This window comes from Ursus americanus, chromosome 15 (assembly GCF_024610735.1).
Source record: "Ursus americanus isolate L20-20 chromosome 15, mUrsAme1.1.p, whole genome shotgun sequence".
Lineage (NCBI taxonomy): Eukaryota > Metazoa > Chordata > Mammalia > Carnivora > Ursidae > Ursus > Ursus americanus.
In genome coordinates, this window is record NC_142141.1 from 37,893,796 (window position 1) to 37,903,198 (window position 9,403).

The following is a 9,403-nucleotide window of genomic DNA, read 5'->3' on the forward strand; positions in this document are numbered from 1 at the left end:
CTTCTGTCTCTGGGAATTTCTGTGAGAAGGGAGAACCTTATAAAGTGAGTCCACAGCCAATCTGGAAATAGATCCACCAGCTGTGGTTTCCAGAACAATAGTTTGATCGCAGCTGATAATGTGAGCTGCTAGTAATCAGTGGCCTTGCCTTGTTCTTAGTCATAGGGGGAGGGATGATTACAGGAAGTTGTGCTGACTTTTCCATTTCAATTTAGCCTTGCAGGTAAAATCGAGAGTTAGGTAGAAGTTGCATTGCTAGACAACCACCTAATGCAAATGAACGTGTGGCAAATGCGCTAACGGGCTGTGCGATGTGCTGTGTGCTTGTTCTTAGACGTGCCCTAGGCTACCACATCCAGGCTTCTTCAAGGTTTAGCCTCATCCCATGCATGTGCGTAATATCTCTCTTCTACCCATCCATGTCTAGCGTGGGTGGGAGATGCCGGTAATACGACAGGTTGTAGAGGGGGTTGTACCCTGGTCTTGGTTGAGCTGTGCACCCTTGGCCTCCTGGCTGGGACCCCAAATGCTTGGAAGCCCAGGAGTTGCACAACAGCTGGAGAACCTTGGCCACAGATTGCCTTCCTTCTTCAGATTTTTTTCATCCACATGGTTTTAGTGTGAAGATATGCTGAATGAAGCCACACCAAGTCTGCTGTAGATGATTGGGCAGTTTGTGCACTGCAAAAATGTAACCAGTTGAGAGAAGAATGGGGGCTGAACTCTATTCCCCAATCTGCTGTGTCCTGCCATATACTGTCTGAAGGATGAGTCTGAAGGATGGGATGTCTCTCAGCAGGTGCCTTGTGGGGAGTCACACAAGGGTGTTGCATGCGCTAGTTGTGGCTCTGTACACATGCTTTAAACTGTGAGGCATCAGGTTTGGTGGCCTCTACTCTTGCTGCCACAACCACGCTGTGACTTGCTTGGAATGATCCACTTTGGAAAACCTGAGGATGGAAAGTGGATAGGCAATGGGCCACATATGAGGCCCACAAATATAATCATTTGGTTTATACAGAGCTGGCTCACACGATGTTTTAAAATACCTGAATGAGCTGTCAATATTTCCAATTGAAGAGATTTTGCATAGAGATCAGAATTTCAGGCTTCCCACAGTACTGCTAGGTAGCACTTGGTAGCGGCCACTTAGTATGTGACAGTCCTCGCCATGCATGCCCTGTGGCCTCTCTGCCACTGACAATGAAGGTTAATTGTGTTTGTCACAGTACATGTGCTCTGTTTTCTTATAGTAGCATTAAAAGTGAAATCTACCCTCTGCTCTTTTGAAAGTATGAAAATTAAAGATAGACCGAGAAGCTATGTTTTTAAGAAATCTGACCTGCTACCACATTTTTCAAATGTCTGTCAAGTCCATCTAGCATTGCTGTTTGCAGCCTCTGTTCTCATGTCAAATTGTCTCAGAATCATGCAGTCAAGGAAACTGTAGGAGTTCAGTGACAGCACATGCTCCTTCATTTGTCCATTAAATTAAGCTATAACTGATAGAAGAACCTTGATTTATCATGATGCCTCTGTAGGAGAGGGCTTGGCAGGGAAAGAGTATTCTGGAGGCTCATCTGTCTCAGTGTCCTCTGTCTAAAGTATTTGTCAAGAGAAAGGGATTAGACCCTTCCCACTGAGCAGGGGGGCTAGATAGTGAGTGGACCACATGCGTTAGGTCAGGGTCAAATAGAGAGATGTTGCGATCAGATTTATGAAGATCTGAATAAGGGGAAGAAAGGACAGTGAAATTAGCAACACAGGCAAGGCAAGCCGGGAGGCCACAAAAAGTCAGGTATGTAGGTCACTGGAGTCATCTTTCATAAGCCAAGACCCTGATGGCAAAATTCTGTCGGTAGGGAGGCAATGCTCAATGAGCCAAGGGTTCAAGAGACCAATTCTTAGCTAAGGGGATCCCCTGGGGATATAAACACATGGCTCAACCTTCTGATGCCTCTACCCGACCCACAGTTGTAGGGTTAAGGGTAAAGACTCTTGAGGCAGATCCATTCCCTCCCTGGTAGGAATCCTGGCTCCTTAACAGCCACGTGGGTTAGGTGAGCTCCTCAACCCCTCACACCACAGCAATGAGAATAGCAATATACCTACATTATGAGTTGTCTCTAGACGAGAATTAAATGAGTTAATTCTTAGAAAGTGCTTCGAACAGTGGCTGGCACGTGTCAAATACCCAAGAAGTATTTATTACTGCCTGCTTTGCTACTTTAGGAAAATAGAGTGTTTAGGAACATGGTTATCAGCTTGGAGGAAATCACCCTCTGCAAGAACTAGCAGCAGCATACTTTTACAAGTTGCACCTTAGCGTTATATAAGAACTTTCCAAACAATCCTACTGGCAGGATAGGTAAACTTTGTGAAGGGCAGCTAAATTCAGGAAAGAAAATTGTAACGGTCTACGGTCTCCTATAGCATGGGAAAGCTAAGTGGTATCTTCCAATGCACTCTTCCTGTAGACACTCCTACAAGGAGCCTAGTGGCAAAGGCTCTCCTTGATTTATAGGGACTATGCCATGAGATGGGTTCAAACAGTGAAACTAGTGGAAGAGGAGTAAGCCTTCAGCCTTCGAGCGCGTAGAGAGGTCTGCCGCGTGCGAGAAGGATGTTGTGGTTTCAGCCTGGTTTGTGGGAGCACAGCAAGGTGAGGCTGTTTCAGACGGTGCTCAGTGTCGCTGTCTCCTTGTGGTTAGCATGAAGTGAGCAAAGACACACAGCATTTGCTTGGAGCTCAAGTGCTCAAGGTGTGGCTTTGAGCCCAGGGTGGCCCTTTTGGGGCTTTAAACTGCAGCCATGAGACTCTAGTGGCATGTCTTTCCAGATTTGTTTTGACACAGACTTAAAAACAAAATTTCACCCCTTCCTTATGTTAAGAATCTGAGTGAACGTGCTCATCGATCTGTTTATCCCTAGATCAACAGAATCTTTGGTGACGCCTCTAGTGACAGAGGATGCCCTCCTAAGCCTGTGTCAGAGAACGCGAGAATTCTTGCAGGCTGAAGGAGCTACTCCAACAGGCAACATAAATTCATTATTAAGTCAAATCTGCCAGTAAAATAGGAGAGGAGACAGACTAAGTTGCAAAAGGTGTTGGGGCACAGTTAGGGCCCTTTGTTTAGATAAGATAAGGTAGGGTGTTGGGGAGGGGCTTAGACGGAATCCAGATGATGGGGTCTGCTGGGCTGACCTGTTCAGGGTTAGACTAGGCTCCAGATCCTCAAGGGAGCTGATTACAATAGAATCCTTGGTTCTCCTTAGCTTCCACGCATGAGTCAGCCTCCAGGAGATGTACCCTGATGTCACTCAGCCTGTCTTCTCCAGAGCTGCAGGGATATTTGGGGAGGACGAAAGGGACCCTCTTACCACCTCCATACACACCCTCTCTCTTTCACACATAAATAATCCTCAAAAGATGAAATCAATTCTCTCAACAGATCTAGTGTAAGGGGTGAAAAAGATTACAGGAACATCTTTACTCTAAAAGATGTTCTCACCTTTTAGAATTTCTGGTAAGAGGAGACATCCCTCTTCATTCATTACTTCGTTCTGTATTTATTATCTAGTAAGTATCAGAGGCTACGTTGAGTGAAGCTGTATGAGGCTGAGTATGAGAAAAAGATGATGAGTATAGAAAAAGTCGGATTCTAAATAATATCCTAAGAGATGTGGATTTATTTGACAGCAAGGGGTCAGAGGGAACTTTTTAAAGCAAAAGTGTGACATTCTTAAGAAGTGTTTCAGGAAGATTATTTTGGGAGTAGCGCAGAGGCTGGATTGGGGTAGAAAAGGGGAAGATGTAGAAGATAAAGTAAGGGGTCAAATGAGAGCTATTCTAGAGCCTAGAAGAAAGATTTTGAGGGCTCTTGAAATAGGCTGGGGACTGTGGGAACTGAAAGGGGAGGACAGATGTGAGAGAGATTTATATGGAATAATAAGACTGGTGTGAGGCGGAAGAGACAACCAGGAGGCAAGGTTCTGAGTGTCAAAGACCAGGAGAACAGCAGGTGTTGCCATTAGTGGAGAATCAGAAGTAAGAAGGAGCTCTTCTCAAAGAACCTCAAAGATGGATGGGGCATGCGGCCAAATGCCCCATCCAATGTCTGTATCCCATCCGCTCCCATTGTAATTCTCCCTTAGGGAGCCTTCGCTGGCTCAGACAGGGTAACACCTAAGAGACAGCAGTATGGTATTGGGCTCTATGGGTAGGGCTTCTAGTGCAAGGAATAGGGGAAGTTCAAACAGTGGGATAAGTCTAATCCAAGTGCTCTGAAGAAAGGTGTGATCCATACATAATGAAGACCAAGCTGAAAAGGCCCTTTGAGGAGATGGAAGTTGAGATGGCAGAGCCGAGAAGTTGATTCAGTAGAGACAGAATTGCAGTTGGAGCAGGACAAGGGGTGAAGTTCGGCACTCCTGTCATGGCGACCAACTGTTCTGCCACGTGGTCCTCTGCCTCCGTCAGAATGCTTCTAGCAACAGGGAGCTAGCGGCTGCTGAAATCTGTCATGCTGCAACATTCACCACTAGGGTTGGTTTATCCCTGGGGACCGCAGAGAGTACTCCTCTGTCCCTTAAGTTGGAAGCTTCTCTACTCAAGCCTAAGGCTAAGGGATTCAAATTTCCTCACTTCTGAATAAAAAATCAGTTCCTCTGCCTATATAAACTCTGCATATATTAGAGTGTGTGACCATGAACTGCACACAGAATTGCAGCTGAGGTCTGACCACCACAGATCAGAGGAAAATCCACATGTCCCTTACAACCGCTAATGCTCTGAGGGCACTGGATTCGTTAGGGGCCACATCACACAGCAAATTAGTCAAATTGCTTTGAACAAAACCCTTTGTTTTTATTTTTAAACACAGCTAAGCCATACTTGCTCCATCCTGTGCTTGCGCGATTGGTTACTTGTGCACAAGCTGAGCAAACCGGGTAAGAGGATGGCTTTTGGTGTTACTCTCGAGTTCCCAGTCTGTCCATTACTTACCAGCTGTGTGACTTGGGGCAAGTTAACCATCTCTCGGTCATTCTATGTAAATGGAAATCCTAAGAGTATCTACCTCACAGAGTGGTGAGAATTGACGGAGACAATGCTTGTAAAGCTCTCGGTGGAGTGCCGGCCTCATAGTAAACCCTCAAAACTAGCAGCTACTATTATCTATAGTCACTTCTTATTAGCCCCTTAACCTCGTTATTGGGTCCTCTTTCTGTTATTAAACATAATTTAATTCAAATCTCTCTCAACACTGTGTCACCCATAAGTATAATTCGCCTGGATCCTGTATCCCTTTTTGAATGTCTTCGTGGGTGTTTTGTATCACAGCGATCAGTAAGATAGACAGAGGTAGTAGTTCCTGTGGGTAACAGCCCATTGAGGAAGAGGGATAACGAGTAATTTGTGTGGTGAATCTTTTGTGTCCCTCACTGGGTCTGAACTTAACTTGCCCTTGCACTCGTTCCGTATTTGTTGACTTTGCTCCCATGGATATTATGAACAATCCTGTAAAGCCCACGACGATACCCAGAAGAGAGCCACCAGGATAAGAGACTTCCATCTCACTAAGGCAGTAGCTGGAGGACATAGTAATATTTAGTGCAAAAGCAGCATCAGAATGATTTGAAGATGGTTAGGCATTTCCTAGAATTATAAGACTTGACAGGCCTTCAGGTTGATGAGTTCTAGCAGATTATTCCTTTGGGAGAATCCCATGCAGCCTCCAGTTTCAGTGTGAAGTTCCACACCTTGCCGGCCCCAGGACCCGTGTGGGAGAGCTCCTTTTACAGCTCTGGGTAATGTCCAGTCACAACATCTGCTTAATCTTGATGGCGATTAGGAGATTGTGACATGGTAGCAAATGCCCACCAGGGAGCCTTTTCATGTGGTGGTTGCCCTCCTACTGCTTGGATGAGTCAATGGGCCTCAGGAGGGAGATTCTGCAATGTCCTTATTTAACAATGTTGTGCAAGACTATTATGAGAGCAAGGGATACTGTTAGCTCTGCTTTTAATTTTTTTCTATTGCAAAGTAATGTTGCCTCGTCTTGCCCAGTCCTTGATGAAATGTGGATTAGTTTATTGCCTGTATCCTCATCATGATATTTTATTTATTTGACTTCGATTTTCAGATATTCCCCTCCTCCTTTCTCTAGAATAACTAGAATTATCTGGTAATAACTAGAATTACATGCAAACCAGCTAAGTTGAATTTTGAAATCTCTGGCAGAGTTTCTTCTCTGTGCTTCTGGGTCACCATCCTCCATCATTTTGAAGACAGGGTTCTGGTAATGCAGCCCACAAGATGCAAATTAAAGAAACATGTCACTCTCCAGAAAGAGAATATAATTCTTACCAACAATAGAAATTGTCTTTGGATTGCTTGCTGTTTCAGTGATCAATCTAAACGTGGTATTTCCACACATTTTGCACAAATGTATCAATAGAACTTAAAGCTGGCTATGATTTTAGTCTTAGGTTCTGGAGCATAGTAATAAAGAAAATGCAAGAGAATCTCTGACTTCGTGGAACTTACAACCTAGTGGAGTGACAGACAAACAAAAGAGTAAACATGTTGTTTGTCAGATGTTGATAAGAACAATGGAAAAAAATTATGTTGTGTTGGGCTGTGGGTTATTTCTATTTTGTTATGTGTTGAGGGAAGGCCTTCCTGATAAAGTGTCACACAAACAGGTACCTAAAGGAAGTGAGGGGACAAGTCATGCCAGTATTTGGGAGAAAATCATTCCAGGCAGAGAAAAAAGCACGTGCAAAGGACCTGAGACAGAAGTGTGCAGGTATGTTATAGGTACAACAAGGTGGATTTGTCACGTAAGTAGAGTGGGCAAGAGGCAAAATAGCAGGAGATGAGCTCAGAGAGGTAGCAAGGGGTAAGCTCAAGCTGAGAACTTGAGGTGGATGCTGCATGAGATGGGATGCTGATAGAGGGTTGGAGCAGAGGGGTGACATGACCCCATTGTATTATGAAAGTTTCCCCCTGTTGGCTTGGACAGGTTGAGTCTGCGAAGACTATGAACTATCAATATGGTAATCAAATGGATAGTATGAGCGAAGTTTGGATTCCAGGGGTGATGGGAATAGAAATTTCAGTGTTAGCCTCTCTAATACCAACAAAGTAATGGAAACGATGAGTCATCCAGGGATTGACTGTAGATGGAGGAGGCTGAGTGCTGAGGCCCTCCAACATTTGGAGGTTGAGTAAAAGAGAGGAGGATCCAGCAGCCAGAGAGCCTCAGAAGGAGCAGCCAGGGAGGGGATGGGGACCAAGCAGGGATTTCACAGAAGGCCCACCACTGAGAATACGTTATCACTCACTTAAAAAGAAAACATTTTCTTGAGATAAGTATCACTGAATTTGAGTCATTAATTTATACAAGTAAAAAGATATAATTCTACAAATACATCCATCTATATGGGAAACATTGCCTTCTATTAGGAAAGGATCAGGAATAGAAGATAGGAGGTGGCTGTACCAGCAGCTGATGATGCAGCCTTCTTTCGGCGGGTGGGATGGAGCTTGCAATTCTACTGCAGGTGGAGCGAGAATGACAAAATGTACATATCAGTACTTCCCTGATGTGGAGCTCCGGGCAATTTTCACTATGTTCGCCCACTGTTTGCCTGCTTCTCATACGGACTTCTCATGACTTATGTGTGTGTTTATTTTTGAACATATTGTCTGATGCCGTCTATTTTCAGAATCACTTCAGAATGCATTCCTTCTTACTTTGGATCTTTGCTCTGTAATTAAGGTTTATTATAGAATATTCTCTTAGTTAAGGAAGGCCCCCTTTTCATTGCTCCTCATAACCTGGTAGGTCATTTCTATACTTACAATGACAACATATATGACCAACACCTTGTTTACATTGATGTTTGGAAGATTCGTTGTCAAATTATAAAAATCACACTCTTGTCTTCATTTCTTTTCCTCTGTAAGCCTTGAAGGAGATCTCTCTCCATCACTTCCTTATACGTGCTCACTCCTTTGGAGAATTATTTTAATATCCTAAGGGAAGAGATACAAAGAGACGTAACAAATATTAATAAGAGATTTAGGATTAATGATCATCTAATATATGGGAGTGATGAAATGGTAAATTGTTTTTATTTTTTTCTTTAAGAAAATGGTGCCCTATTTAGTTGCAATGTCACCCTGCAACTTACTGGCTGTACCCTTGGAACGATATCAAAGATCTTGGAGCCTTTGTTCTCTAATCTAATAATGAAAAGAATTGTCTTATTAGATTAAATAACATTTGTAAGAAGCAATTACACAGGGTTTGGCACATAATGAACAAGCCAAAGTGTTACCTCCCTATTAATGAATGAACAACTGTACTCATTTTGTATAAAAGAAAAATTCTAATTCCAAATCAATCATGTCTACAGATTTGTAGAGTTTTAGACCAGCAGATCATTTGGAGGGGAGATTGTCTCGTTTCTCCACGTTTTTTTTAAATATTAGGACTAGAAGATCTGGTTTTCCTCCATTTAAAATACCAGCATCTTACATTTTACATCACAGACATTGAAAAGATAAATTTAAAACATCATCAAAATGTAGAAGGGGTACAAACACACGTGGAAAATGTATAATTATATATATATATATACAGTTTCTTTTTACCCCCCTACAAATTTAGGGAAATGTTTTAAGAACGTAAGTTTCTTTTCTTCAGAGCTGAGTTCCAAAGGTTTCGATTTGACTGAGGTCCTTTTACGCAAGAAGACATGAGTTAGTTCACTATCTGAGCTGACCCCTGCTGAGTGACACACACACTGCTTATTATCAGTCACTACCAGGAATCACAGTGAATCATTTTCTTGTGAGATCTTGTTCTCTGAAAATACAGATTTCCTGCAGCCAGAGGTCAAACCTGAGTGAACTAAGTGAAAAAGAACAGCTGCTCACCATTGACCTTTCTGGTCCTACCCACCATAGTGTTCGTAACAGGTCTCCTTTGAATAGTGTACTTATGATAACTAATGCTGACTACTGAATGCTCACTTGGGGGTGAAGGAATGAGCTGACCTGGAATCACCTGACACGGCAGCACGGACAGAATCATAAGCTCCAGATGTGTAAGTCAGCCCTGGGTAAGTTTGCTATTGAAGTCAGAGGCCATGATTTTCAGTAGCAGTTAATGGAGAGAAGCCGAGAGAGTCTGGAAATGTTTGACATGGGTGCTCTGAAAACACAAACCACGGAACCGGGCACCATATTTTGTTACAGAGATAAAGGAGAAGGTTGGAGACTATTTTAGTCAGATACCCTGAAGGTACAGTGGGTTGAAAGTTCCTTCAAGTCACCCTTAATAATTCGTATTTTGTCCTCTTGTAATTAATTGTGTCCCAAATCCTGTGGGAT